This window comes from Micropterus salmoides, unplaced genomic scaffold (assembly GCF_014851395.1).
Source record: "Micropterus salmoides isolate LMB-PRFRI ecotype aquatic unplaced genomic scaffold, ASM1485139v1 Ms_hic_scaffold_19, whole genome shotgun sequence".
Classification (NCBI taxonomy): Eukaryota; Metazoa; Chordata; class Actinopteri; order Centrarchiformes; family Centrarchidae; genus Micropterus; species Micropterus salmoides.
The window spans coordinates 21788502-21797889 of record NW_024041039.1 but is presented as its reverse complement, the minus strand read 5'-3'; the positions used below and the strand labels follow the sequence as shown (position 1 = coordinate 21797889).

At 39.6% G+C, this 9388-nt stretch overlaps 1 pseudogene; it reads right to left on the bottom strand.

The window, feature by feature from the left end:
* Nucleotides 1-523: 523 nt before the first annotated feature.
* Nucleotides 524-588, bottom strand: LOC119911071 (annotated as a pseudogene).
* Nucleotides 589-9388: the final 8800 nt, after the last annotated feature.

Here is a 9388-nt window from a genome sequence, read left to right as displayed (position 1 = left end):
TTCAAACTGTCATTAAGTGGAGAAATTTAGCAGAGTTTCAGGAGAAGGAACCCATACTCTCCTCTTTGCTCTCATATTCTGCCAAGACCAGGACAAAGCCTCGTTTTTAGTTTCAAAAATGAAAAAAAAGGTTTTGAAAGGTTGAAACTGTGTTTGAAAACTTGACATCTAACAAAAAAAGTTTTGCAAGATCGAAACTAACTTTTGAAGACATTGTGTTAAAAAAATTCAGAGATTAAAATTTGTCACTGTTTTCCTAGTGTATTAGTTTGTTTTTCGGGTTTGAAATCTTGTAAATGGTGATCTGAAAACTAGTGCACATATGTTGGCAAAAAAGGAAATGTTGAAACTTCAATTTCAGAAGGGTGGCTCTTATAGGGTATTCGTTTGTTTTCCAGATTTGAAACCTTGTAAATGGTGATGAAAACTTGTGTGCGTTTGTTGAGGAAAAATTATTTGAGGTTGGAAATCTTTATTACATCACATTACATTTGGACTTGTATTCTAGACTCTACTGTCAGGGTTGGTGTTCCTCTCTACGGAAGTCTTTAGTAAAAGGTGAAAGATTTGTACGTTATGAAGAGAAACACAAGTTTACATCACCCATCTTTTCGGAGATCTGCCCACACAGTTGCAAGCTTGCAACTCATGTGATTTCTGGCAGCATTGTTATGCAGCTCTGGTCTGAAATTCTAACACCTACTGTCCGAAAATCAAGCTCCTAAACGGAACGTCTGAAAAAAAGAAGGAAAAAAAGCCAGAATGCAGTCTATCCCCAGCAACCACTGCAGCTCGCCCTAGTTGGGGATTCTGGCAACAGGAAGTCAGGATCAGCTTTACCAGTCCAGCAGGTCACGTCAGCTGGAACTTTTGGCACTGGGATGCCGGTTCCCAGCTTTACCCCACTGCCCTTGCAGCAGCAAGATATTTCCATATCTCACTTCAGTATTCCCTCTCAAACCGTTCCAGTCGACAGGCAATAAATTCACGCCATCCACAGCTAATGCTCCCATTTGTCATCCTAACTCTTTCATCTCCTGTTCTTCAGCTCCTACTGGTCTACACAAAAAGATCATAGTCAGTAATAGATCTTGCTCTCCTTAACATGCCTTTTCACAACAATAACCTGCTAAAAGATTCCTAGAAGGGCACCACAACCTGAAAGGGAGAACACCCACCCGTTCCAGAGAGCTTACACCCACAGAGTTTGTGTACGCTTTCTCTCCGTTCACAATTTCCTGCCCTCGCCCCAACAACAACCTCTCTCCCTCCTAGGTGACCTCAGCTTCACCCTGTGCAATATTCCTCAAGGGTGAGCTTTTGTCTCTCACTTGCTATCAGTCACTTCTTTCATCCCATACCCTGGACAGTCAAGCTATTGTGGTGTCCGAACGATAATGCTGCGATGATGTGTTGAGAAGAAATCCGCTTGACACTGTTCTTGGTTATAAAAGTTTATTACATCAAAGAATTCAGCATCAATTACAAGCTCTGCAGCAGCTTGGAGAGTGACCCAGCCCGATGGCCACTCTGTCTCTCTGTACATCGAACACAGCTTATATAGGACATGTTTAGGTATCTGCTAATAACCATATAAGGGCACAGTCCCTTCATACACACTAATCTCTACTCCCCCTATCACTGGGTCAGAGGTCAAATTCCATAGTAGGGTTCACTCTTTGTACACCCATCAATCATTACTTCCCCTTAAGGGTTCACTGTGCCCAGCTACAGAGCATTATGTTAAACTGTAATGGTCAAATGCACATATGTTATACACCACACTATGCTGAACTCCATCTTTGGCTCAATCACCTTGCCAACCAGATCAGAATCAACTTCTTCTACAATGCACAACTGACTCGCCGACACGACATCCATCTGTACACCGACGCCACTCATTCTGTTGGATTTGGGGGTTTCTATAATGGAAGATGGTTCACCACAGAATGGTCCCTAGAGCTTGCAAGTGAATCTGAGGTTGCTTCCTCCACTCTCTTTAAAATCTACGCCATAATAGTCACACCCATTCTGTGGGGTTATGAATGGTCCCGCAAGTCCATCCTCATTCTCCCACAACCTCACAGGCATCAACAAAATCAACAAAGGTCGCTCTGACACCTCATCCATCATGCCGTTTATGTGCCACCTAAACTGGCACACTGTTACTAACCAACATGTTATTCATGAAGCTCATGTTCCCCGTCATTCCAACGCCATTGTTGACTCTCTTTCTCGTTCCTCATTACTCATTCTAGAAGTCTAAAAGTTCTAAAACCGGTTCCTCCATATTCTGTCATGATTCTCAACACAAATCCTGCCCTAATACCCCTCATCATCAACTCCCAGAATCCATCAACAGCATAGCACTCTCAACCCTTTCGTCTTCCAGGTCAGCTTGGAGGAGCTTGCACCACTGTCACAACTAGCACAACACAACTTTCCCGTTGTGTGATTTCATCATCATATCTTGTTTCATCAGCCATGCCCATTCCGTGATGACTATAAAAACTAACTACATCAAAGACTATGTTAGCGGCATTGGCTTCTTCTTCAAACTTCCAACCTGCTCCCCAGGACCGGCTTCTAACCAATCTTAGACAACTTTACTTCTTAGAAGTCTTCAGCGTCAAAAGCCAGTTCAAAACCCCCGCTGCTTCCTCTCATAGTAGACTTGCTGTCTGTCTGCATCCACACCATCCGTGTCAGATACAGCATTCCTTACTTTTCTCAAACCTTAGAAGCTATGTTGATGCTTGCTTTCTTTGGTTTCCTTAGATACTCCAAATTCACAGCATCTACCCTTCAGTTTGACCCAAGCCGTCACGACTGCATTTTGGACTTGGTCTCATTTCTCATACAACACCGTGGTATTCTGCTTAAAACGAACCACATCCAATCAATTGGCCAGCTTACACCTGTCTTTTACTTCAGAATCCAATCACCTCTGAACCCTTCCACGACCCTCGCAAACTATTTACAGTTCCGGACATCCCAGAGCACAACCATGATAGATCCTCTCTGAGTCCGCTCTAGTAGCCACTCTATTTTGGTTCCACCAGCACTTCCACCATGTAAATCTACTCTTTGTCAGGCATTTCTCCCGTCCATTAATCTGTCGTTTCTTCAGGCTCTTCAGACCGTAGCCTCCCGCAATGGCATTCCAGAGTACCTCAGGTTATGGGCCACTGGTCCTCCCAGGTATACCACCGCTACATTCGTTCAAATCTCAAGGACCGCAGATTAGCCTCTTCTCTCAAATAAGTGGAAGCTTTTGGGGGTTCGGTCATGCTCAGGTGCTACGGCAGATTCTCCTATCGAAGCTTCCCCACAATGCTTTCAAAATATATCTATCCAACAAAGGTAAGCTTTGCACATCTTTCCATTTTGTTCATCAATAAATCATATAAACTTATCTGTTGATGGTGTGGTTCTTGCAAGTGAAAAGGGCTTTAGAGACGTCACTGAGTTTGCAGATCTGCAGATTTTACATATCAGTGTCTTACTGCGCCAAATCAACTGCAGGCATTACTGGACCACACTTTTTCTTCAATACTTTTTCATCAAGGCTACCTACCTACTGCTGCACTGCAGAAGTCAGCTCTAATTTATTGTTCCAAAGAGGATCCTGGAAATGGCATAACAGTAATGGACAAAAGCAGACAGCTCATAGTTGCGTCCCTTTACAAGATTTTGTAAAAGCTGTCAAGTGGAAAGTTATTCAAGGATGTTGTGAGACACTCAGACAAAGTATAATAGCAGCTGTTAATGAGGTTTACTGTTATTTCATTTAAGAAACACTGGTAACTATACTAGGAGTTTGCTTACCTCCTGTGATCTATCCCCCAGACTGATCAGAGGTGAGAAGTCTAATTTTAAAAAGCCATGAGTCCCCACATTCTTTCAAAGAAATTAAAATGATTTTCCATTCTATGACAGGTTCATTACTATCCAAACGACTCTGGCATAATATTTGTCTAACACAAACCACCATAAATAACATAAGATGGCAGTGTTATGTCATCAAAAACTCCCTTATTCTCAGTCTGGTCTAGTGTAACTCAAATTGTTATGCAATGGCATTAAGAGAAAGGCTCTGCATTTCTAGCCAAATAAAGATTTCAACAGCACACTTGGTACTGTTTCTCCTCTCCAGGCCACACTGATCTCTGTTTAAGATAATTTGTGTTCTTCTTTAGAGCCCAGCCAAGACATTCTCTCATTTAATAAATGTCACACATCGAGTAATGGCAAATTTGAGGATGAAAAATACTTGACACCGGTATATTTTCTTAGCTGTCATGGGGAATTACAAAATACTTCTTTAGTTGAACTTTGTAAGTGTTAAATTAGCAAAGTTACACTAAATTGATATTAAATTATATTCTTTAAAGGACAGAGCTGGTGTTATTTTAAAGGCCAACAAGACAACAATGGTGACTTCCCCACCCTGCCTGTGGCTCCAAGCACATTTGTTCCTATACTAAAGACAAAAAGCTTTAAATATGGGATACAAATATAGTTCCAGTTTTAAAACAGTAATTAACAGTAAGAAATAATTTCATAAACAGCTTATCACTGTATTTTCTTTGCAAACTTTACTCAAACAGGAGAAATTAGTGCATTTTTGGGGACTATTTTCAGCAGCAGATTAATACATATTAGGTGCTAAACTGAATATTTACATTTATATGGGATTGTGTCCAGATAAACTACTGTGCGTGTGTTTAATGTAATGGACAACTACTGAAGTGTATGGCACAGAGGAATGAAATATACTTGTTTGTAGCATCAAGTTGGTTTTGGTCTTTGGTCCACAATGACAAAAATATAGAAAATCCCTAGCCTTTATCAGGAAGTACTTACTTCTCTGGTCAGTAATATGTATTCAAACACTAATGCAAAGAGCACAGCAGCACACGTCGTGCACTTCCATTTGGAGAAATTCTCCAGGCATTAATTACTCCATAAATCTACATTGTGGCTGCTCTGCCTTGAAGATTCATGACTGGACTTAGCGTTTTGTTTTTCTTCAGCATAGTTATGGATTGATTAATGTCTTAACCACAGACTTTAAAGGGAAATACCGCTGAATGTCAAGTTTAAATTTTAGCAGGAAGTACCAGGACAAAGGATTATTTATATATTTTATAACTGTATAAATACAATGTCAGAATAAACTCAGACCGTAGTCTACTGAACTGTTAACCACTTACAGTCTTATATCTTTATATATATATATATACATATATATACATATATATATAAAGATATAAATGTTTTTCACATGATACATGCAAACACATATGAGAGAAATTATTTATTACCTGATTTGTCTTTTTTTTGTCCATTTAGAGATAAAATAGTATGCCACTAAAGTATTGTTGTATTTTCTTGGTTTCACAGCTTTGGTATTTGAAATAAAGACAAAAACAACTAGGGACTGGGTGCTAATTACATCTGGATCAGTGTGGGAATAATAAAGAATGATTTACATATGGAGAGCATTTTGAGATTTTGAAAGCTATCCAAATATGAACTTTCCAGGAACAGAATTAAAATACTGACAAAGTTTACACATGAGCATGGTGGGGAGGCCCATGTTTACATCCAGACAGTTTATTTATAAAATAATGAATTCTGTGAGGTAATGCCACAGTCTACTATATAGAAAAGCTTGTTTCAGTGCACATTGTGTGATTCTAGTAAGATGAGCTGAACTACAGATTAGTATCTGTAGTAATCTTGTCCTCTATGCCAACACCAACAGATTGTCACAGCTGAGTAACGTACGTATCTTATGTCTGTATAGACAAATTCTGAGATTATTGAATGGCTCCAAATCACAACAGATGTAGTGCAATACTAAGTTATGTAGCCAACACTTCAAATGAACTTGTGCTTTGGTTAGGTTACCAAACCTCATAGTTCAAAAAAAGGCTTCATATGCTGTTCATGTTGTGTTAAAAGGATTGTTCTGCATCTGTTCCCATGTTCCATGGACCTCCATGGCTATTATTTCAGCATGACAATGGACAGAATTATGTGAGGCTGTGTACCTACCTGCCCTTCCTGAACGGTATTTACTGAATGGACAAGCTGATATGGACCTCCGTCCAGATGGTTTTTAAACAGTCACATCTGGGTGGTTAATAATACAACATAGACTACATCCTTACAGCTGTAGCAAACAGAGGAAGGGAGACATGCAACATCAATTATAGTAGCATTTGTACAGTAGATGGATGAAACTGATTACACACATGTACAGTTATAATATTGTATTGCCAGTTAATAAATTAAAGACCCATGGTGTTGTGAAAACTGTGGAATAATGAACACATTTCTCTTGTACTCTTGACTGAACAACACATACTCATACTCATATTTACTTAGCTCCAACAAAAAAAGAGCAATTGTTAAATCAGTCTGCTCACCATTTTGCCCATTAAGCAGTTGTTCATTTTTAAAATATAAACTTCACTCTTGTTGTTGCAATTAGTGGCAGGCTATACTGTTTATGCTTCAGCGTTCATCAGCTCAAAGTATTTGTGTATTTGCAGTCTCTATATAATAACTACTGACAATCACAATGTCATCTAGCTGAAGCAAAAAATTGGGGGATTGCAGGGTTTGTGTTTCCTCCTTCAACAACAACCTGCTTTGAATTTATAACTGAGGATAGGCTCACATGAGGCTCAGACACATAGGCAGAGCTGTAATGTGGAGTCCACTACAATAATTTCATATATTGCATCTGCTGTGAAACCTGCAAGGGGTTGATTTATGATGAACATGTCGTGGATTAATGCAAGATGCCCTTTTGCTCTCTCTGTCTCACTGACAAACATGTAAACAGCCATGGATCACATCAGAAAGCCACCAAACAGCATGCAGTTAAGGACATACTGGCAGCTGAAACAACAAGATTCAGGCGTTTCGGCAAGTCATAAGACTGTATGTGCAGTTAAATCGTTTTACACTGTTGACATCTCCTTCATCCGGCTCGTAGATGAGAAGAGTCCTGACCATAAAGATTAAAAGATGAGAGATGGGGAGATCTCAGAGCCCACCAAAGAGGATGAATTGGAACCATGTTTTTCCTTCTCACGTTATCACAGCCAACTTTTGGTGACAGCGGTATTGCATTATATGCCAATATAAAATTACAGAAGTGCTGATAGAAATCACACGACGGGTTAGAGGTCTGGCATGTTTGTGAAGATGCGCTCATGGTGGTACTCTGACGTTTTCTTTCCCATGATGTGGCAACCGCCTGGCTGTGTAAATTGTTCTTGTAGTAATGTGGTATAAAGAGCATTGAAATGAGTTAAGCTATCAGAAAATGTACTAATTATCATTTCACTAACAAAGACCACACCTACGAACGTAGAAGGTTGACAATGGTTTATTGCTTGTAATGGAGCCGAGATAGATTGCATGAAAAGAACGGATCGAGTGCCCGGAGGGTGGGCTGAGAGATGTAGGGATGGGGAGAGGGTCGAGGAATGAGGGGTAGGGGTCGAGGTGTGATGGATGAAGAGTTGAGAGGAAGACAGGTGGGTGATGAAGGGGAGGAGTCTGATCCGCGCCGATGGAATGCGTGAATGAAGAGCAGACCGGTGTCTACTGGCGAGAATGTGTGCGGGAACCGGTGGAGTCGAGACTCGAGGTGGGGGAGCCGTCTCTTAGTCCGCAGACGTGTGGAAACCCCCTGTATGCAGACAAAGAGAGGGAAGGAAGCAGTGGGAGAGAGAGAGAAAAAGAAAGGGATTTGGGTGGGAGGGATGAGAAAGCCGAGACGAAGGGAGGTGAACGGAAAAGGTGTGCTTAAGTACTAGGTGTGCGGAAATTGTTTGAGGCGTGGCCTTAGTTCCCGAATCTAGTTTATAAAACTTCATATAAGGTTAGCAGATGTATTTCACTCCCACTAAAACTTTCTTGTTTCTGGGGCTACTACCATCCTAGCCATCCACCTAATACAGGCCTAAAGCCTTAAGTTTCTCAAGACCCAAGACAGTCATCAACATAACTAGTCATACTCAGATGAGTTATGATCTGTGGAGATTTAAACATCATAAAATTAAAATGGGCTGCAGCACACAAATACATTTTCACATAATGATTGTTACAAAATATTTACACACAGTAATTTTCCAGGTGGCTGAACCAATTGACAAAACTAAAGTTAGCTTGCTAAAATTTGATCCGTTTCATTTGAAGAGAAGTGGTAGCTATTATGTTTGGTTGAAATATCTAATATCTGACTGTACAAAAATAAACTGGTAAGATTTTAAATTACATTTCACAACATGCCTCAAATTACAAAACATTACATCATTTACATTTTGCCAAACGACCAAATAACACTAGCTAGGTTAGCATAAAACAATATGTCCTACTCAGTCTAAACTGCATAGGCTAAATACTAACTCTCATATTTCTCTATTTATGCACTTAGAAACAAAACAAAGTACTAACTACTTTTAAAAAGGATTAGCAGTTGTTTAATATCATACAACTTTTTGGAAGTTAAGTATTAATATGATAGCAATCAACACACATTACATGCTAAGACATTTAAGAAGTTTTAATGGTTCAACCCGATTTAACAATTAGTTATAGTGGCCATGAGTCAGGTTTCTTAAGGTTCTACATTCTACATGTCAAATAGAGGAAAAAATTATGTTGGGCAAAAAAGCTTAGTGTGTTAACTGGCAAACCATAAGAGGATTGGAGTGTTTTGACACACAGTATTAAACACATTAAACCAAGTCCTGCCAGTGTGTTTGATTATTTTTTTAATATAGAAAATGTTTTACGTCTTTAAAAAATATCTCATGTTATTCAAAATGCAGAGCAGAAAATGTTACTAAAGTTGTGACTGTTCAAACAAGAAACAAACACAGCTTGTTCCTTTGACCAAGCAATCACTCACTGCTCGGCTGTCAACAGCTGTGAATATCTTAGGATAAATTGGGGTGAAATTGCAGCATTTGATCTGACAATTACTGTGTCATCTTCCTTCAAAGACTCTCCTCAAGTGACTCTTTTCAATGCGACCCAAATGGCCCAGTTACACAATAAAAGCTTTGCAAGTGTTTCACATCTGGTCTGCAAAATGGCATCTTACCAGTGGGAGTCCTGCAGTGTGACTGCAAGGTATGAGGAGAATTTAAACTCTTCTGACTGTCATTTAAAGTTAAAGTTTCCAAAATCGCTTTGCTGAAGGTTAAAGGCTATATTCGATATTAAAATCAAAAGACAGACTTCAATTCAATGATGACATTTTAAGGATCTGAAGGCACGCATATAAGTGCTCATAATGATTTATTTGATCTGCTGTCAAAAACTCTCTTGTTCCGTTTGCGTGTCACTATTTAAATGG